Source organism: Triticum aestivum, chromosome 6A (assembly GCF_018294505.1).
Source record: "Triticum aestivum cultivar Chinese Spring chromosome 6A, IWGSC CS RefSeq v2.1, whole genome shotgun sequence".
NCBI classification, from domain to species: Eukaryota; Viridiplantae; Streptophyta; class Magnoliopsida; order Poales; family Poaceae; genus Triticum; species Triticum aestivum.
The window spans coordinates 445203790-445227183 of NC_057809.1; positions in this window are offsets into that span (position 1 = coordinate 445203790).

Genomic DNA, 23394 nt, shown 5'->3' on the forward strand with positions numbered 1-23394 from the left:
GGTGCCTTAAGGCACCGAAGCATAGTCCTGTTGGGGTGGTCGCGTGTGTCGGACGGACGCGTAGCACCCAGCCACCCACCCCCCTCCCCCCCAAAAAAAGGACGACGACAATATAAGTTCGCGCTTCCACGTTTCGGATTGAAATATCTGGCGGCCCCAATTCCAACCCTGCAAAATCTATCTTCTCCACCGTCCCTTGCCGCGCCCAGATTGCTCAAATCCCTAATTCGCCGCCAACCCTCGAATCGCCCCTAGTCTTGTCTCTTTCCCCACCGTTCCCCACCTCTGTGCCGGACGACGACGATGGAGACGACGGTCGCGCTTCACCACCGCACCGGAGCTACCTCATCTACGCCCTCATCCACCGCACCGGGTGGTCCACCGACAACGTCGGCCACTGCAACCGACGTGCCTCACAGACACCGAGTTCCACCGCATCAGGTGCGCTTCACCAATGTCGTCTCCCAGCTCACCGGGGCTACTTCACCGAGCACATCGTCACATCTCCGCCCCCCGAGGCCGTTGGGGCTTCACCAACGGTCTCGTCCACCGCATCGTAGCGCTCCGTTGCCACTCAATATCTGCATCCGTGCACGGCCAGCCAACTCCAGCGCATCACCCTCAATGGCTCTGAAGTGACCCGCACTCTAGCTAGGCAAGCATGCCCAAACGCCGGCCCGAACTAGGTATCCACACATCACTCCCTTGTCCACTCTTCCGATGATGTTTGGATATCCTTTCACTGCTCTCTTAGCTTACACGCCTATGCAACTCTGACTTTAACTCTTATTTCTTCTGGAGATATCATCTGAAACAAGCAAATCCATATTTTAGCGAAGCATGATGGTGCTACGGGATCTGGTACACATCCTGCACACCCGTATAACCTTGTAAGTATCTGTCCTCCGGTACAACATCAAGGTCGATTTCTCTTATTTGATCAACCATTCGCCATGTCAAAAATGTAGAGGGGGATGCAAGGAGCACAAAGCTTGCAAATCCAAGCAACTGGTAACATGGACTTGTACATTGAACATCCCAAGCGCAAGCAGAGCTGCAGTGAGCCTGTACAACGAGCTAGCGTAAGTCCTTGCATTTCATTTAATTCGTACCGGCATTCGTGTATGATTTGTGTGCAGTGGCTGATCCACGAATTCAAGTTACGAGGGGCAAACATTTAACTTAAAAATATGAAGGCACTTGCACTCCGGAAATCAACATACCTTGAGAAATGTGAAGCTACATGCACTTTGAAAACCAGCTAATGATCCAAAGTAGTTCAGATTATAAACACTAAATGATGCAAGCACCAAAAAACACAAAATGCAACATGGTGTACAAGGACTACAAACATGGTCTGTACCTGCTTGAATTATTCATTCTCTGGCTGAAAATATCGAAGTGTAATTGCATGTATAACCAGTGCGCAAACTGCATATCAATATATCTATCCTGCAGAAGTATGCCAATAGTTTCAAACAACAGACTAGAAAAGTATTTATGCTATGTTGTCATGATACGGGGACTTTCTGGTAGATGGCCTCGATGTTTCCTCAAGCTATGAAAATGCACTATAATTTGCTTGTCATCAATGCCTGCAAATCTCTGTCTCTCTCAACATAGTAGATCATCATTAGACACTAAATCCTGCAATGAGCTTGCAAAATGCTTGCATTAGATCCCTCATTAGACACTATATGTTCATCACCAGGAGCATGTAAAATGTTTGCATCAAATCCTTCATTAGTAGTCTGTTCATTAGACACTTCAGGCTCAAGAACAACATGAGCTTGTATGTTTGCACCGGAAACTTGATTAGATACATCAGATTCACTCAGTTCAGTATTGATTGGGGGAGTTATAGAATAAGTAGAAATTGGTTTCATTTTCTCATAGATTCCCTACATACAAGCAGTTTTACAACACCGTCAGGTCTAACTATTGGCCAGAAATTGAAGAGTTGAATTAGATATAATCAGGGATGTGATGTACTTGCTCGTTGTGCATGCTACTCTTGCAAGCTGCAACTGTCCGTTTGCGCAAGCTCGATGCCATGCCCGTGATGCCGCCGCTGCCTCCCACGCAGGCTACACCCAGGGTTGGATCTTCATCTTCTTGTCCTTCCGTTCGCTTGAAGCCCGATGACCGCCCTCCAACAAGGGCGCGAGGAAGTGCTGTGTCGGTCTATCCAGCGGTGGCTAGGTTAGGAGCGAACCAGACTGGAGGCTGGAGCGAATGAATTGGGATTTTTCCTGCTGTCGATCGATATGGGAGGCGCTCGTTTGGGCCGTGAGCCTGCTATAGGGCCTGACTTGCACTTATGTTATTGGCCCATCCAAATTGAAACATTTTTCTTCATTTTTTACATTGCCTACTCGTGCGTTGGGACGAACAAAACTAGCATGGGCCAACCTGGACGACTGAAACTAGGTGCACACTTTCTAGCCACCTGAGGCGGCCACCCATACCAGCCCCTATGGTGGCGTCGCCCCTTTTTGCGTGTATGATTGGATAGTGAAAAATATTCCAGTGGCGCTTTTGATTTACCCACAGAATGGTTGAATTGCTTGTTTCTATGAACTGAGTTCGCCAATAATGTGAAGGATGTCAGTCTTTTCATCCTATTGTAGATTGCTTAGATCTCGATATGCCAAAGGTAATTGCATGAAATATACAGTAAAAGCCGGTGTGATGTGTTTGCCTACAACTAGTCTGACTACACGTCCTCATATAACATATCAAGGACGCACCATCTTACCAGATTAACCATTCGACTTACCCATGCAGTGTGGGAAGAAAGAAGTATTGGGACTGCATATCCAAGCAATTGATGCCATGGAATCCTTCGTACAACCTTGTAAGCGAAAAAGAAGTTGTAGTGTGCCTGTACAAAGAACTAGCGTAAGTTCAGTTACCTGCTTCTCGGAATTTTAGTTAGCCACTTATTGCAAAATTGTTCAATTACGTTGCTTGGCTTAATTTAATTTGCTACTGATTACATAATGGCACAGCCTGTTAATCATATTGTAGACTGTGCCTATCTATGTGTTTGATACTTACTGTTAAGAATTACATGTTTGCCTTAACTTAAATATCTACTTGTTTGTTTAACTGCTTTTCTGCTGCAACAGCGGGTTACAATGATGTTAATAACTAATTTTCAGCATCCAATTAAAACTCTTTAATTCCTTGTTTGTTTAACCGGTTTGCTGTTATAACTCCCAGTTGAGCTGTTTTGCTAACTTCAACTTTTCTGTATCCAATCGGAACTTCAATGGCAAAACAGGTTAGCCCAAGATCAAAGAGCGAGGTCCCCATGGACGTTGCATCATCCCACAGTAGTGGCACCGGCCCAATCGTGCATTATGAATTGCCAACTACTGATGCTCTAGAGGCTAAACTAGTGGTAGAAAGAGATTCTGCTTCTGCACTTAGAGATGAAGTTGACATGTTGAGGAAGCAAACAGCACAATCACAAGCAGTACTCAAGACAACCATTAAACATTTGGTGGATTTCAAAATGAAGCAAGCTGAGACTGACCAGATTGTTAAGGTCCTGAAGGAAAAAAGGAAATTAAATTCCTACTTGGTAAATCATAGGTGAAATGTTCTTTCCATACTTGAATAACCTTTGTGTTGTCTGTTCATGTAATCAATCAAACCATTTGTTTTAGAGATCATGTAATAATTGTTTTTTTTGTTTTTTGGGTTGTAATTTTATTTGAGCACAAGTCTGTATTAATTGATAAGACTCGGAGACATTTCATTTGGATTGCTATGCCAGACCTACAAATATGCCAATCGGGCTGAATGTGCATTCAGTAATAGTAGTAGTATAGATGGACCATAAGTGGCACGCATCGGAAAGGGCCAAGATGCTGGCTAAAAAAAGGATGCTATTGTAGCCAAAAAAAGTACAATGGACTGGCTTATGTATGTTAGTTGATATTATTGATCCATATACTCTATAAGTGTTTATATGTCTGTTAGTTTTGTACATTCTTGGTTGATTGACTCGGTATTTGAATCTTGATACATCGCTTGTGTACATATCTAAATGGGAGTACACATTATGCTGTGTCTGACATTTGAGTTGGACATGAAGTGTCCCAAATATTCGAATTCACCTTATACTGGATTCTAGTTTCTGAATTTGAGTATCGGGATTTGTAAACCATATTCATATATGACAGTGGAATACATCTTTGTCGTCCTTTTGAAGATATATAAAAACACATAGAATGATTTATAAAGATTCATATAGGAATACAAAATGGATTCGAATTTAGTTGCCAGGGTAAACATGGATGCTTATTGTCCCAAAATTCGAAAGAAGCAGCAAAATGTCCATTCCCACATCGGCTGCCCGAAGCCAAGTGTTCGGGAGATGGAAATTACTGTCTACCCATTACACGGACAATCCATCGGCCCGATTTCCACTGCTCTAAATAGGGCTAGGTTAGTAACTTCAATTAGACATGATACGACCGCCTCTGAGCCCATTCCGACACGGTGGGTGCCAAACATGGGTGGTAAAACTCATTTGATTCAAGCTCATCCGAAAGACCTCTGTTTCTCCCTCCATTCCCCATTCATACACGGTGGGTGACAAAACAAACTCGACTCGGCCGAAGTCGATGTAGGCAAATATTTTCAATAGGGGCAGGTTTGTAACATCACTCAGACGTGACACAACCGCCCTACCTGTCAGTCCTGTTCATACACCATGGGCGCCAACCATGGGCGTCAACCACCTCTCTCGCCCGAAATCGCTCTGGGCAAATATTGGCGAGATGCGAGATTACCGTCCTATCCCCAACCGACGAGACGTCCAAAATTTAAACTGGGTCTAAGTTCGTAACTTTCCCATATTTCAGACAGGCGCATCCCAAAAACATGGTTCCCAGTACCTCTCCCTCCATTTTCCCATTCATACACCGTCCGTGCTAGAACACCCCATCACCACACCAGCCTCCGTCCGCCACCCCATCCATCGCGGCCGTCCTCCACCACATCCATCGCCACCGTCCTCCACCATGCCGGAGCGCCTACCAAGACCGCGTCGTCCACTGCTAGAGATGGACGTTTCTGATCCATGGTGACGGACCAATAGCCTTGCATCGCGTCCTCTCGCTTCATCGGCGTCGTCGTCCTCTTTGCTGGGGCCGCTCACACGACCTTCTCTTCCACCGCAACGGGACTTATCCCCCGATGCTCCCGTCTACCGTCGCAGATCTGCTTCAATGCCACCGACAACTATCGCACCCCCGATGCCTACACGGCACCGCAAGAGAGGTGGTACTTCATATCTCCTCAACTTTTTGATCTCAACCAGAAAATAGATCTTAACTTGGTTACTCTACTTTCTTTTCAGCTCTTAGAATTTAGTTCTTAGTTCAAAGCAAACAATGGATGCTAAATATCATTTCTCCGGTTTGCAGCTTCAAATCTGCCATGGCACAGCCATAATACGGTTTAATTGATCATGCTTAGGGTTTAATTGATCATGTTGGTTCAGTGGTGGTTTCTTTAATAAAAATCGGAGGAGAAACCCTCTTTTGCTAAAAAATATGCTTAGAGTTTCCCCCTTTTAAGATCACTATACGATCAGAATACGTGCTTCGTGTCATAATAACACTCCTCCACCCATCAAGCTAAACAAGCTTAGTTGTTCAAATATGGATATGATATTATTAAAACAGAGTTGTTTAATTGGTTAGCTAAATGTTCCTAAATTAGTTTCGAAAATGCACGTTCGCCGCTCGGGTGTGTATCTCTACAGGGTGCCCACGGTGGGCCGGCCCACCCTGGGATTTTGGGTCATCCCAGGCCCCGATTCCCCTCTATTCTGCTGCGCGCTTTCGATCTCTACTCGCCCCCAGCCGCCTGCCTCGCCGGAGACTTGCCGTCCCCGCACGGCATGACTCTAGGAGGAGACGCCGGACTAAGAGGAGGCCAGGAGTCGCTCGCCCAATAGCGTCACCGCTGCCCAGGCGCGCCGCTGTGCCTACCTTCCCAGTCCGTTCAGGGCTCAGGCATGCAGCACCCACCAAGCCAACCCGATTTATCCTGAGATACGTCCTCAACACTCAGCAACCACTCCTCATCACCCATTTTCTAATTGATTCATTACTCATTAGGCAGAACTGTCATTAGGGTTTGTTGTGTGCTCAATGCTACCTACACTTAATGGTTCAGATGTATTTCGGTAATCTTTAGTACCTCTAAAGTTCACAGGATTTTCAAAATTCCGGCCCTTAGAACAGAAACTAGTCATTTTGGATTGTTGGTCGTAGTGACATTGACCCAGATTACTACTGCAAGCCAGGTTTGTTGACAATTTTACTTGTTTTTCTTACTCATTCAATATAATATCCAATTATTCACGTCGATTAGTTGCAAACAACAAGTGCTAGACAAACTTCTTCATTCAGATTTTGGACGGTCTCTTACTGCAGTTACAATTCTGCATACTTGTCCTAGTAAGCTCACAAGTAAATGATTGATTCACTACATCTATGCTTGCCTTGTCATATTTGTTGTCAATATTCTTTTAGGGTGGACCACCCTGTTTCTAAACACTAGAAACATAGAGATGAGTGAATAGTATTTCTCTATGTGATCTCTTCCATCATGTGTGGGTAACGAACACTACATTGTATAGAAAGAAAGTGTCATTTCTAGCTTTTACATAGGTTTCGATCTTTTACATGGAATACAATCCGCCTACTTGCTTTGTGTCGCACTACCAACACTCCACCCTTGAAGCTAAACATTATGCCACTCATAATTGCTTAGTTTATTTGTTCAAATACGAATTTCATATGATTATAATGTTCCTACTTCAGTTTTGAAATGTGTGCCTACCTGTTATAGAGACATAAGGGGTTTGTATTTCTGTGTGTGGTCCGGTCAGCACGGTTGGGGAGGTGAACTTTGCATATGCAGGGGTTTATAGGGAGACACTCTCCGAGTTGAATCCGCAATGCATTCCATAGATAATCTGACTACTTTTTAGGTTTTCATGAATCTCAGATTCTGAACAGCATCATAATGATTATGAGCTTGCGCGCATGAAAAGAATAAAGTAGAACAATGCCATGGCTGTCAAACTTGGCATTAAGGGACTGAAATCAAGTCTGGATGCAATGCAATGCAAACGCTCTCCACCTACAGATTCATGCTCAAAATATGATCCTAACAGTGATTCTGAGGAGGATTCAGAGGAAGATGCTCTATCTTATTCACCCATCAAGGTACTTGCTCTAACTTTCCAAGGTTACATTGCTCGCACATATCTTGCAACTGATGCTTTGCATTGCTTCTACTTTGTTGAACTGCCATTAGCTTAGTTTACACATCGTGTATGTGAATACGCCCTGCCTATCCATTTTCAGTACATATTCCATCTGTCATCATACCATATTTATCCATTCAAATGCTGTTCTTGTGTATCGGACGTTCAAAAGGAAGAGGGCAATTGCTAATCGTGGAGGAGCACAAGCAAAGTATTTGGAAAAGGTAGTGGCACCTGATAAATCAAATAGCCCATTAGGTGTAGTTGCAATATCACCTGACCCACAAAATACCCCAACTCTAGCAGACTCTAGCCCTACTACACTGGTCATTTCTGATGCCCCAACTCAGCAGACCCCAACTGCAGCAAACAATATGATTATGCCAGTTGACATAGCACCAGCTGTACAACGCAAAACCCCTATTCCAGCAAAGAGTACACCAAATCCAGTTGCCAAATCCCTTTTCGAACCAGAGAGAGCCCCAATTGCAGCAAATAGGACCCCTGTTCCATTTCTTCCCAGTTTAGAAGACGAAGCTTATGTCGTTGTCAGGAACTTTGTGCGCATCTTTCCTTCATGGAAAGATTATACCGCAGACACAGAACAATTTCGAGTCTTCCTCCGCAACTTACGCGTAAGTAATGTACTAATGTTATTCGTGGTCATTACTGCATATGTTTCTGCTGACAGAAGACACAAGATTTCATTCTTTTAAATAGGCGAGGAGCAAACTGGATTATGATGACGAGCAAGGGTTGGTTGCGCTTTTCAAGCACTCGTTGATGAACTATCATTCCTACCTGAGGCAAGCGCACTTTGATGGCAAGCCTCTGAACGAAATTTCTGTGAAGTCTCCGGTGCTACATTTATCCGACGGTGACTGGAATAATCTTGTTACACATTGTCTCGGCTGCAGCGTAAGGTACTGTCTATGATATCACATCACAATTTGAACTACATTTCTGCATTTTCCTTATTGTCTCACTTTTACGAAAACTGTTAGCAGAAGAACATTCGTTCTCAAGGGACCACAGAATCTCGCAACTATACTGCACACTGCATTGCTCTTGTGAGTACCTCTTGCCCTGTATGACCATACTTACTTTCATAGATGTTTGATTATGTAGCATCACTGCACATGTTAGCCTTGTAATCGTCCATTTGGTGGACATTATAACTCTTACATAAATTTAGAATCAACCCAATGCTTTTGAAGAGGTTTAGCTCTGCAGTCCTCTTGTAAGGACTGAACGTGGTCTATCACTGTACTTACATTAACAGCTACTCCCTCCGTCCCATAATATAAGAACGTTTTGTACTGTACACCAGTGTTCAAAATACTCTTGTATTATGGGAAGAGGGATTGGTTCATTTTGTAGCATTTTGCATCTTATCTCCCTCGCCCACCATTTACTAAAAAAATCAGATCTATATTTAATCTTACCAACAAGTAGAATACACAGACAATGCCAGTGCAGAAGTGTAGCCCATTGCTCTTGTCAGTACATTTTGTCCTGTAACGCTTGTACTTCCAGGGATTGGTAGTTAATTATGTAGCATCAATCTGCATCTTATCTTTATTATCCTCTATCCCTTCTAGTATTATCATATCTATAATTACTCTCTACAAAATGTAGAGTACAAGCAATGCTTATGAAGAAGATTATGTGCTGAAATTCTTGAGTTATCCTTCCCTTGACATGGAGAAGGGCATTATAAAGCCAGTGTTAACTGTTAATGTAAGTCAGTCCTTCTAAATCCTTTATCCTCAACTGTTATTTAATTTTCTCATACTCCCTATCGTTTACTGCTGTTTAGTTTGTTGTTTCTACCAAAATGCATGTTCGTAAGAACCGTAAGTTCTAATTTTTACTTGTAAAACCAAATTCCTTATTCATACCATGCACATTACTTAATACTCCCTATATGTATGCTTGTTTTTTGTGGATCTATAATCCAGTGTGTGGTGAAGCAGCCCACGTTTGCACCTTGTCATCTCCTGTTTTATCTTACAGATGTGGCTGATGATATGAACAACATGCCATGCACATTATCCAAAATAGATACAATGATTTTCTTTGCCCTTCATCTATGCTTGTCATGTTGACATGGTAATCCAGTAGTGTGGTGAAAATCCCCGCATTATGAACAATGCCAAATTATGTTATTGATATTTTGAACTTACTCTTTATTTTCTAATTTGAAATTGGATAGAATTGACAGAACAATTATCATCTTTGTTTATACACGTGCAAAACCTGTCATCTCTCTGCTTTGTTTCAGGGTGATATGCCTGATGGCATGCACAAGTCTGCTAAAGGCTGTGAGACAAACCCAACATATATTGCAGCAAAGAAGGCAAAACATCTTGAAGATAGCGAGACAACCCCAAAGTCTTGTCTTGATGCAGTGTTCAAGTTACTTGAGACTAACAGTCAGACAAGCTCACAAAATTCATTGTCTGAATCAGTTCGACTTCTTCAGTCCCAAGTTTTAGCAGAAAGGCATTCTGCAACTCAACTTCGACTTGAAGTCCTATCTCTAAGAAAGATTGTGGAGACCACCAATGAGAACCTCATCGCTAAACAGCTACACCTGGAAGCTATGACCGACATGCTAGGCCGGTCTCACAGCCTTGCTCAGCAGCTTGCGCAGCAGTTCCCCCGCAAGGCTAACCTTTCTTGAACTGTCTTGGAAGTGGTCTCGGTTTAGTATTATTTTGTTACGCTGCATTGGTGCCCAGTTTTTGTAATCTGCTTCTTCGTTGCGCTTTATGATCACTGGTGGCGAACTTCGATGCCCAGTGGATGTAATATACCTTAAATCATTTATTGTATAGTGTAGGTTTATTCTTAGTTACTATGCCGTAATTTCTTTATTGTATATAGTAGGTTTGTTCTTAATTCCTACTAGTTACTGCCATCATTCGCTATCTAAAAAAAATTAGATGTAGTCGACCGGACCGAAACATTCGACTCTAACGGGCCAGGTTTTTAGCGGGCCACAATTGGGCCGGCCTGCGTCTTTCTTGGGCCCGAATGATTGGGGCCTTCACACATTGCGCCAGGCCCAAACTTACACCGGCCTATATTTTAGTTGGGCCTTTTGTCGACCCAGCGCTTAGTTTGGCCCAAGTAGCGTTGGGCCATTAATAGGCTAAATATTGTACTGGCCTGTTACGGCCGAGATGAAACCACGGGCCTTTAGCAGGCCAAAATGCATGTTGGGCCTCAATTTTCACTAGTCGTCGACGGGCCTTCAGCAGGCCGAAATGTAGACCGGGCCGTTTTGGGCCTAGTTAGCTCACGGGCCGTTACCAGGCCGAAACATATCTCGGGCCTTAGTTGGCTCACTGATATCATGGGCCTTTAAGAGGCCGAAAGCTTAGCACAGGCATCAACGGGCCGAATTACGCGACAGGCCTTTAACAGGCCCAAAGTCACGTTGAGCTTAACTGTTGCCACCTTTAGCACGGGCCGTTAGTGGGCACGATGTCCCGTCGGACCATATATGGCCCATGGCCAGCACGGGCCATTCCCAGGCCGAAAGTCACACCGGGCTGAAATGGGCCCACGTCTACATCAGGCCTCTAACAGGCCGAAAGTCACTGGGCTGTAGTTGGGCCCAAATATTCGGCGAACAATTAACGGGCCAGATCTGGCTTCGGGCCACAAATGGGCCCAAATATTGGGCGAACAATTAACGGGCTAGATCTGGCTCCGTAAATGGGCCTTTATTAAGCAGGCCGTTATTGGGCTGGCCCACTAGTACCTGATTAAGTTCTACGGGCCTTTGACTGGGCCTACCTTTTTAACCTATATGGGCCTCTGTTGGGCCCAGCCACGTGTCGACGTATCATAGGCATGTCTCCTCCAATGGACGGGCGACATCTGGCCCACTGACGAGCTGACAGGTGTTCCCTTCGGCCAATCAGAATTTTACACATGGAAATTTCCCATTGGTCAGGGCTATTAATGGGTTATCGGATCCAAAATCCGCCCCGATAGCTTAACGGCGTTCCGTTATGGTGGATGCCACATGTCGGTCACCCTTGACGAAAGCACTTCTGTGACGCGCGATTTATCGTCATGGAAGTGGACACTTCTGTGATGATAATTTTGGTAATGTCATGGAACACTTCTACGACAGCACATGTATGACTATCTTGATTCTGTCATAAATTTGTCATGGATGTACATGCATGACAAAAAATGTGACCTACTGTAACAAACACGTATCATCACGGAAGTGTATTTTTTTGTAGTGATCATCAATAACATGCGACATATCAGAACGAATAGCAGAAGCAGGTTTAGGTGTCGCGAGCTTACTCAAAACAGAAGGTGAATCAAGTGCAGAGCTAGATGGCAGTTCCTTACCTCCCCTCATAGTTGAGGGATAAATCTTGGTTTTTGGATCTCTCAAGTTCTTCATAATGATAAGAAGATATAAATCACAAGTGACTCAAAGAATAGAGCTATGCTCCCCGGCAACGGCGTCAGAAAATAGTCTTGATAACCCACAAGTATAGGGGATCGCAATAGTTTTCAAGGGTAGAGTATTCAACCCAAATTTATTGATTCGACAAAAGGGGAGCCAAAGAATACTCTCAAGTATTAGCAGCTGAGTTGTCAATTCAACCACACCTGGAAACTGTATCTGCAGCAAAGTGTTTAGTAGCAAAGTAATATGATAGTAGTGGTAACGGTAGCAAAAGGTAATGATAGTAAAAGTAATGTTTTTGGTATTTTGTAGTGATTGTAACAGTGGCACCGGAAAAGTAAATAAGCGAGGAACAATATATCGAAAGCTCATAGGCAATGGATCGGTGATAGAGAATTATGCCGGATGTGGTTCATCATCTAACAGTTGATACCTCTTGAGCACTGCGTTGGATTTCCCCGAAGAGGAGAGGATGATTCAGCAAAGTAGCGTAAGTATTTCCCTCAGTTTTTGAGAACCAAGGTATCAATCCAGTAGGAGGCTACGCTCGAGTCCCTCGTACCTACACAAAAACAATAGCTCAACACAACCAACGCGATTAGGGGTTGTCAATCCCTTCACGGTCACTTACGGGGGTGAGATCTGATAGAGATGATAGATAATATTTTTGGTATTTTTGGTATAGAGATGCAAGGTGAAAAGTAAAAGGCAGAGTAAAAAGCAAGCAAGATTAAAGTGATGGATATTGATATGATGAGAATAGACCCGGGGGCCATAGGTTTCACTAGTGGCTTCTCTGAAGAGCATAAGTATTCTACGGTGGGTGAACAAATTACTATTGAGCAATTGACAGAATTGAGCATAGTTATGAGAATATCTAGGTATGATCATGTATATAGGCATCATGCCCGAGACAAGTAGACCGACTCCTGCCTGCATCTACTACTATTACTCCACTCATCGACCGCTATCCAGCATGCATCTAGAGTATTAAGTTCATGAAAATAGAGTAACGCCTTAAGCAAGATGACATGATGTAGAGGGATAAATTCATGCAATATGATAAAAACCCCATCTTGTTATCCTCGATGGCAACAATACAATACGTGCCTTGCTGCCCCTACTGTCACTGTGAAAGGACACCGCAAGATTGAACCCAAAGCTAAGCACTTCTCCCATTGCAAGAAAGATCAATCTAGTAGGCCAAACCAAACTGATAATTCGAAGAGACTTGCAAAGATAACCAATCATACATAAAAGAATTCAGAGAAGATTCAAATATTGTTCATAGATAGACTTGATCATAAACCAACAATTCATCGGTCTCAACAAACACACCGCAAAAAGAAGATTACATCGAATAGATCTCCACGAGAGAGGGGGAGAACATTGTATTGAGATCCAAAAAGAGAGAAGAAGCCATCTAGCTAATAACTATGGACCCGAAGGTCTGAGGTGAACTACTCACACTTCATTAGAGGGCTAGGATGATGTAGAAGCCCTCCGTGATGATGGCCCCCTCCGGCGGAGCTCCAGAACAGGCCCCAAGATGGGATCTCGTGGGTACAGAAGGTTGCGGCGGTGGAATTAGGTTTTTGGCTCCGTATATGATCGTTTGGGGGTACATAGGTATATATAGGAGGAAGAAGTACGTCGGTGGAGCTACGAGGGGCCCACGAGGCAGGGGGGCGCCCTCCACCCTCGTGACCGCCTCGTGGCTTTCTTGACGGAGGTTCCAAGTCTCATGGGTCTTATCTGATGAGAAAATTGTCACAGCCCTAGAATTTGCTTGTAGCTATTTACCTGAGTGAGCATCATGCATCATGTCTAAATTTTGAAAGTTGAATTGAGGTTAGTTGAAACCCTCATAAATCACTTCAAAAATAATCAACATTAAAATCTTTTCAAAGAAGTCCAAGAAAATGTTCCTCTTAGTCTCTGAAAATATTGGCAAGAGGTAAAACTTAAAACAATATTTTTGGAATGTCAAAGATATTTATTTTGGGCCTTTGAACTAATTAAATAACTATTTGCATTGGATATATATTCTTTATATAATTAATATATGTCCAATAATTCGAGAACATTTTATGTGGCTTGGGATATTTTAGTTCTAGTCACATATTTATTTTCAGGATTTTACAAAATGATTTAGTATTTTTATTAAATCAAAACAAATGTCAGAAAATAGAAAAGAGAAATAAAATAGGAAACATGGAAGAGAAACTTACCTGGCACCACCAACCGGCCCATCACTATAGCTGGACGGCCCAACCCACCAGGGCTCCTCCCTGTCGTCTTCCCCCTCGCCAGGAGGACGAGCGCGTGGCCGGCGCGCGCGAGCACGCGTCCGGCCACCTCCTGCTTGCTTCCGCCGCTTCTGGAGCCAGCCCCGAGTGCCAGGCACTCCCCCTCGCCCCCCCTGCACCTCTCCTCTCTCCCCCTGGACCCCATCCCCTCCTCTGCTCCCCTCTCACGCGCACCACCGAGCGGAGCTCGTCGTCATCGTCATCGTACTCTTGGCCACCGGCCACCCCTCGCCCTGCCGCTGCGCCCAAAAGCTCTGCCTCAACCCCCTCCTTCTTCCACCCCGAGCCACGCCACCGCGGGAGCCCCACATCGCCGCTATGAGTCGTCTTCCCCGAGCATGGCCGCCGGACTTCATCGACGAATTCGTCGCCTTCCGGTCGTCCCCAAGCCAGCTGAGCTCCGCTTCGACCTCGCCGTGAGCTCCTCTACCAAACCCCTCTCTCCCCGCCGTCTATTTCCTCCTCTAGCCTCACTAACCACCGCGGCCGAAGCTCACCGCCGCCGTACCTCATCGCCGCCACGGCCACAGCTGCCGCCACCCATGCCCGAGCTTTGCCCCGAGCTTTGCCCCGTGCTCTGCACTCTCCCAGGAGTCGGGCGCGCCCACCCGTTCGACCTGCTGTGCCCCCTAGCGCTAACCCCGACCTCGCCCGAACTCTGGCCGCCGCCGAGGTCGACGCCGTGCTCAACTCTGGCCACCTCGCGGCCTCCCGTCCATTCCTTTGGATGCGGACGAGCAAGAGCTCCTCCCTAGTGCCCCCAGCGCGCCAAACCACCGCCCGTAGCGCAATCCCGAGCCGTGCCGCTGTCGTTTTGCCAACGTGTCTGTCGTTAGGATTAACCCCCCCACCTAATTACCACCTCACTGCCACTGACATGTGGGCCATGCCCCATTGACACTTTTAGTTAGGATTTAATTAGCACTAACAGTCTTTGTTAATTAGCCTAGTCACTGACCAGTGGGCCCCACTGGTCAGGTTTGACCCGGACCAGCCCTGTTGACTTGGTGACATCATCATGACATCAGGCTGACGCAGTAATCCTTTTTCTGGAATTTAAATAAATCTTAAATGATTTATTTATTTCAGAAAATGTCCAAAACTTCTAAAAATCATAGAAAATCAACCGTAACTCCAAATGAAATAAATTATATATGAAAAATTATCAGAAAAATTCAAGGAATCCATCTGTACCATTTTCATGCATGTTAGAACAACTTAGGGCCACTGTTTAGGACAAATCAAATGAATGGTATTTAAATAACCACATGTGGAGTTTGAATTTGAACCTAGTGTTCAAACCAACTCCATTTAACTTGTTGCTAGTTGCATTAGGCCAACCAACAGCATATTGCTATGTCATGATCATGCATCATATTGTTGCATCACATTGATTGTGTTCTTCCTTGTTTGCCGGTATTTGTCCCCTCTCGATAGACGTGGTACCGACGATGTGATTGTTGACACTGATGAAGACCCAATGTTATCTTCAGAAGTGCCAGGCAAGAAAAACCCCCTTGTTCATTCCGATACAAACCCACTCTCTCGCTCCTGCTCTCTTTGACTGCATTAGGACGACAACGATCATCTGCTACTTGTTGCAGTAGTTGAACCCCTTATCCTCTGCATGACCTGTCATTGCCACAGTAAATAGATGAAACCCACTAGCATGAGTAGGAGTTGTTTGAGCCCTGATGTGCCTACTCATTCATGCTTGTTTGTCATGCCTGCTACTGCTTAGAGTTGAGTCAGGTCTGATTCATCGGGGATGAATCGGAGGTGTGTGAACATGCCCTACTGTGTGTGAGCTAAGTGTGTGAACACGATTTGGTAAAGGTAGCGGTGAGAGGCCATGTAGGAGTACATGGTGGGTTGTCTCATTGAAACCATCCTCAGGAACTGAGTTCTGTGTCTGTGATCCATGAACAGCTACTACCACTCATTGGGATCCTTAATTGACCCTCTTGGCTTCTTAATCACCCTAGTACTCTGTCCAGGAGTTGCAACTAGTTTTTGGTGTTTGTAGGTTATGTGTTGGCGGCCGTGCGTAGCGCTGACCCTAGGGGTGGGCTATGTTGCTGTAGATATACCGTGGCACGGTGTACTGGGCGCTCGTTTGGTGTCTCGGGAACCCTGTTCACATCGTTCGGGGGCGTATGTGGAAACCTCGGCCGGACTCCCTGCGGATGGAACCTGGATAGGCGATAAACCTGGACTAGAGACTTAAGTGTTTAGGTAGGCCGTGGCCGACACCCTCGTTGGGCTTCCGCTTGAAGGTTGCCGGGTACATGTCGTGTAAACGACGGTAAGTGGTGGGAGTGTGTGTGAAGAAGTACACCCCTGCGGGGTTATCATTATCTATTCGAATAGCCGGATTCCTCGGATATGGAAACTTGGACCCCTTGCATAGTTCATAGACAAGTGAAAGTGGATACTCTAAAATGCGCAAGATAAGCGTGAGTGCTATGGATGGCCTTCTCGTAGGGAGACGGGAGCGGATCCATAGTGGTGTATTGAATGGTGAATATGTGGACTCGTGTGCGCCACCTCAAAAGAGTTGCTTGCAATCGTAGTTCAGGTTAGCCACTGAGTCAAAGCTGGCTTGCTGCAGTTAAACTCCACCACCCCCCTTGTTGATACCGATGCATATGTAGTTTAGTACTGATGTAAGTCTTGCTGAGTACCTTTGTACTCACGTTTGCTTAATTTATGTTTTGCAGAGAGATTTCAGTCTTGCTAGTAGTTCCGCGTGGACTTCGACGTTTAGCTTGATACCTCAGCTACGATCTTGTGCCCTCGGCAGGATCTGGTAGATAGTCAGGCTTCTTAGCCTTTTCCATTTGTAGATGTCTGTACTCAGACATGTTAAGCTTCCGCATGTGCTTTGCATTGTATGCTATGACTGCTGGGTCATGAGACCCATGTTTGTAATATCTCGCTCCTCGGAGCGTAATGAATAAATACTTGAGTTGTAGAGTTATGTTGTGATGCCATGTTGTATCTACACATATCGAGCATATTGTGTGTATGATTGAAATGCTTGGTATGTGTGGGATCCGACAATCTAGTTGTTTATCCTTGGCAGTCTCTCTTATGGGGAAATGTAGTCTAGTGCTCCCATGATGCATAGTAGTCCGCTACAGCCCGGTTCATTGGAGTCCTGCTAGCCCAGCACTACTGTTCAGGACACTTGACTGGCCGACATGTGTTTCACTTCGTTCCTATGTCTGTCCCTTCGGGGAAATGTCACGCGGTGACTTCCGGAGTCCTGCCTAGCCTGCTACAGCCCGGGTTCCCCGGAGTCCTGTTAGCCTAGTGCTACAGCCCGGAATCACTCGTTGATGACTGACATGCTCGATGTGATTCATGTATGCCTGTCTCCATAGGTCTGTGCCGCTTTGGGTTCACGACTAGCCATGTCGGCTCGGGTTCTCTGTCATATGGATGCTAGCGACACTATCATATACGTGAGCCAAAAGGCGCAACCGGTCCTGGGCCATGGTAAGGCGACACCCGTGGAATACCGTGCGTGAGGCCGCAAAGTGATATGAGGTGTTACCGGCTAGATCGATGTGACTTGGAATCGGGGTCCTGACAGCGTTGGTATCAGAGCCTGACTGCCTGTAGGTTTACCAAGCCAACTGGTCGAAGTCGAGTCTAGAAATGCTCTAGTTATATAAGGGAATTGTTTGTGGTAGGGAACGTAAGGCTCTTTTTACTCCTTATATCTCATGCCCTCTGATCTGAGTCACCCTCTTCTTTTCTACGGGGATTAAGAACTAGGCCTTCTCATCTATCTATCAGGATGACGTGTTACTGAACCGTAGTTGCCTAGGATTGATAGTTTCAAGCCTCAGTTCAGTTCCTACTACTTCCATATATTCATAACTGGCCTCAGAACCTTGATTTTGTGATGTTGAGTGGTTATGCCACCATTTTTGCAGGATGTCTCAAATCTTTTTGAGCATTTACAGCCATTACGCTGTCCGAGTCATCCCAGGTCTCTACATAGTCTGATGCATTTGCAAACCCTTTCTTTCCGTTCCTGATGTCCATTTGGGCCAGATTAATCATACTACCTGTCAGTTGCGGTACTCTATTGCCTCGACATATATGTTGGAGCTATTATTATGACCCTAGGTGTTTAGGGAGTCACCTAGTAATCTAGCCGTGTTTTGTGTTCCCGGTGTGATGATTCTGGCCAGCATTCTCGAAAGCATCCCGTGATGCCACTTAGTAGTAGGCAATCTACTCCTGGGTTTTGAACCCGAGATTCACCCTACTTATCTCATGTTGATAGTGTTGCTAGTTTCTTTAGGATATTAGTAACCTTTGCGATAGTCCTCAAGGTCCGTGGTATTTCCTCCTTCCAAATACTATGAACCACTTATGGCAGAAGTTTGTTGGATCAAAAGATCACAACAGGAGGGCTCTCGATGAGTTCCCCTTCTATATTGTGACTCTGTCAATCCTACCTCTCCGCATGGGTTATCCGGAAGAAATATGTTGAACTCATTCGACATACTAATCTATGCATCCACAACTCAGAAAATTATATGTTCCTTTGAGTTGTTCCTCTCTAGTTGTATTCTGACCCCCGTCTATCAATTGATAGTCAGGAGTAGTTTTGCATTCGTGTTATCGATGTTTATTATTCTTGTGGTCTATCAAGCCATTCTATTCTGGAATGACTAGGAGAAACAAACTCCAGTACCTCATCCATATCCAGGATTGGGTCAAAGCAGTTGTATTCCGCAGATCAAAATGCAACCCAGCTTTTGGTTCTGTTCTACCCTGAAGTATTACCCACTTTATGTCAAGAGCGTCATGAGAATTGCACCTTCTCCTATGAATTCTTGACGCAGTGATACTTCTTGCCATCATTGTTCATTCCTCGGTTCCCGTGTTATTGTAACCGGAATGCCGACAAGTGAACCGTGGTGTGTGAAAGCAATATTCCTAGCAACTTCGTTGCTTGGTAGTTAATGGACAATACTCTCATTCTTAGTGTGCTGGTAATTAAATCACCATCCTAAGATTGACCGTGCTACCTAGTCCATATTTCTGGGTGCACTCATCGACCAATGAGTTAGGACTGTGAATCCCTCGCTCCTTGATCATATCGTCTTGCCCTGAAAAGCAAGATTGTTCTCGAGCTTAATAACATATCGGTGGTTCGTGAATTCCCGAATATCTTCTCGGAAGTGTTACCAGGTTGTCACCTGACCGTTATGTTGAGTTCGTGATCAAGTTGGTTTTCCGATAAACCACTTTTCCCCAAGAACCTGTGTTGGATACCCCTGAGCTAGTTGGTGAAGCTTAATAACAACTTGGAGAGTTGGAAGATAAAAGCTTGTCTGACTTAGTTCATGTTAAGGGATATCTTTGTGTTTGTGCGTGTGTTGAAGAAAGATGATATCTTCACCAATTGGTCCTCGTGATCAGTTGTTGGATCTGTTGTGTTGTCAAAACTTTGACTTGAGTATGGGCTATTGTCGAGTCAAATCAGAACCAGCGATGTTCGTAGTGTTGTCTTACTCGTGGTTGATCCCTCGAGAATACACCATTACATCTTTTGGTCTGACCAATGCTATCACCGTGTTCACATGATGGTGGAAGTCCAGTGATATGGAAATTCCGATGAGTTGTTATTGAGCCCATCGGCAACATTTTGTCTCCTCCATGATTCGTGTTGAGCATCCAGCTAGTGTTGGAAATTTTGTAAGCATTATCTTCGTGATCCGTTCATGAAGCCTATGCTTGGATGAAAGGAGTGACTTCCTTTGATTCACGTCCATTAGATGTAAGTTGTCGCCGTGAATTCAAGAAAGCTTGTTTTTGTTTCCTATAGAATCATCCCAAATCAGTCATGCATACGTGCGAAGTATTCTATGGTTTGGTAGATCGATTACCTCCACTCCATATGTATTCCCTAGCACACCAAGCCACTAATTGATTTGTTCAAGGAGAAGAAGTTCCTTCCTAAGAGCAAGACTTATGTAAGGACTTCGATATCCTTGATGATGGTTCCCCACCGAACTCGGTAGTGTTTTACTATAAGACTACTACGTGGTCATGCTTGTCTTGGACAACGGGTTCACAGGTTTGTAGCAGAACCAACTCATGTTTTGGAGCTTACTATCGTAGTTCATTCCCCAAGAATCTTGCAATGTCGTCTCGTCGATTTGTGTTGCAAACCTTCATTTTCCTTTCTAGACTCGATGAGTCTGGAATATCCTGACACCAACCAGATCTGAATCTCAGGCAGATATGATGGTTGGAACATTTTCCAAGAACTATAATATTGGTCTCTTAATAACCGGTAAAGTGGATGTCGTGGCCAACACACCTAGCCGGAAGGCCTATTATTGTAGTATCTTGATTGAGGAAGTTGGTCACCTCCCCATGAGGATTTCATAGGATTTACCTCTGCAGTTAATCCTTACGGATTCTTGTGCTTCCAAAGTCCGACCTCTTACTTGATGTCCTAGATACCAAACCACATCAATAAATGGGTTATCCTAGCACATCAAGGAGAACATTAGAAGCGGAGCGCTAAATGTCTCTCAGTCGATCATCCAGATTTTGTTTCCTTGGCCTCGCTAAGGTGAAATATGAGAAAGTGTTATCTTCCTTTGCACCCGCATTATCCATCACCTTTCATCATGGTGGTATGTTGTGTTGCCAGGATCCTTGACACGGATATTGGTAAAACCTTGATGAGTATGGAAATGCTCAAGTTCTTGAGAGCACACTCAGGCACTAGGTTCTGATGTTGTCGTTAACTGGAATGTGCCTCCTTTCTCTCAGTTGTTTGATAGCCATCCAATTGGTGGAATCACCTTTGCCGGTGAACCTTCTCCCCAGTTATTAGAATCATTCCCAACATTTGCATTTTGTTCCCAGCTTACACCTCAGTAGCTGTTGTCAGGATCATTTTCAAAAGTGGACTTACCATGGGTCTCATCCATTTCTGATGATAAGCAAAAATCATCCATTGCGTTGTCTTCAACAAGGTAGTCCACATCATCCATCCTAGTCCAAGTATGCCCTCTCTTCAAGCTGCCTCAAACGATCAATTGTAAATTGCCTTAAGCTGGTATGAAGAGTTTCAATGGTCTTTGAATCAAAAGTAATTCTTTTTGCCACTTAAGGGAATAGCTCTACGAGTCACCTTCACTAAGGTGCCTCGTTATGGTATTATGGGCAACATAACTTCTCGCTACTTTGAAACCCCTCACCATCTATTTAGGCGTGGAATTGTTGCCCACCAAATCAAACCCCGTCGTTGTTCTTCCATCCCTCTCGATGTGTTTTGTGTCTCAACTTGAGATGTTTCAACATCTCATTCCGCGAGTTGATATTGTTTAGCCCGATCTTCGGGAAGATCAATCCTAGTTGAGTTTCTTTCCGTCGTCATCGCGTGGATGAAGATCTCAAAAGCGAGGATGTCAAGATCGACATGATGCAATGAATCAACATCTTCGAGAAGGGCAATTGGATCGTGAAGATTCTTTATTGGCGTTCCCTCTGTCTTCTTACCTCACGTCTTGAATCTCGGGACGAGATTCTTGTTTAGTGGGGGTGAGTTGTCACAGCCCTAGAATTTGCTAGTAGCTATTTACCTGAGTGAGAATCATGCATCATGTCTAAATTCTGAAAGTTGAATTGAGGTTAGTTGAAACCCTCATAAATCACTTCAAAAATAATCAACATTAAAATCTTTTCAAAGAAGTCCAAGAAAATGTTCCTCTTAGTCCCTGAAAATATTGGCAAGAGGTAAAACTTAAAACAATATTTTTGGAATCTCAGAGATATTTATTTTGGGCCTTTGAATTAATTCAATAACTATTTGCATTGGATATATATTCTTTATATAATTAATATATGTCCAATAATTCTGGAACATTTTATGTGGCTTGGGATATTTTAGTTCTAGTCACATATTTATTTTCAGGATATTATAAAATGATTTAGTATTTTTATTAAATCAAAACAAATGTCAGAAAATAGAAAAGAGAAATAAAATAGGAAACAGGGAAGAGAAACTTACCTGGCGCCACCAACCGGCCCAGCACTTTAGTTGGACGGCCCAGCCCACCAGGGCTCCTCCCTGTCGTCTTCCCCCTCGCCAGGAGGACGAGCGCGTGGCCGGCACGCGCGAGGACGCGTCCGGCCACCTCCTGCTTGCTTCCGCCGCTTCTGGAGCCAGCCCCGAGTGCCACGCACTCCCCCTCGCCCCCCTGCACCTCTCCTCTCTCCCCTTGGACCCCATCCCCTCCTCTACTCCCCTCTCGCGCGCACCACCGAGCGGAGCTCGTCGTCATCGTCACCGTACTCGTGGCCACCGGCCACCCCTCGCCCTGCCGCTGCGCCCAAAAGCTCCGCCTCGACCCCCTCCTTCTTCCACCCCGAGCCACGCCACCGCGGGAGCCCCACATCACCGCTACGAGTCGTCTTCCCCGAGCACGGCCGCCGGACTTCATCGACGAATTCGTCGCCTTCTGGTTGTCCCCAAGCCAGCTGAGCTCCGCTTCGACCTCGCCGTGAGCTCCTCTACCAAACCCCTCTCTCCCTGCCGTCTATTTCCTCCTCTAGCCTCACTAACCACCGCGGCTGAAGCTCGCCGCCGCCGTACCTCATGGCCGCCACGGCCACAGCTGCCGCCACCCATGCCCGAGCTTTGCCTCATGCTCAGCACTCTCCTAGGAGCCGGGCGCGCCCACCCGTTCGACCTGCTGTGCCCCCTAGCGCCAACCCCGACCTTGCTCGAACTCCCTAGTGCTCAACTCTGGCCACCTCGCGGCCTCCCATCCATTCCTTTGGATGCGGACAAGCAAGAGCTCCTCCCTAGTGCCCCCAGCGCGCCAAACCACCGCCCGTAGCGCAATCCCGAGCCGCGCCGCCGTCGTTTTGCTCGCCGCCGGCGAAACTCCGGCAACTGCCGACGTGTCTGTCGTTAGGATTAACCCCCCCACCTAATTACCACCTCACTGCCACTGACATGTGGGCCATGCCCCACTGACACTTTTAGTTAGGATTTAATTAGCACTAACAGTCTCTGTTAATTAGCCTAGTCACTGACCAGTGGGCCCCACTGGTCAGGTTTGACCCGGACCAGCCCTGTTGACTTGGTGACATCATCATGACGTCAGGCTGACGCAGTAATCCTTTTTCTGGAATTTAAATAAATCTTAAATGATTTATTTATTTCAGAAAATGTCCAAAACTTCTAAAAATCATAGAAAATCAACCGTAACTCCAAATGAAATAAATTATATATGAAAAATTATCAGAAAAATTCAAGGAATCCATCTGTACCATTTTCATGCATGTTAGAACAA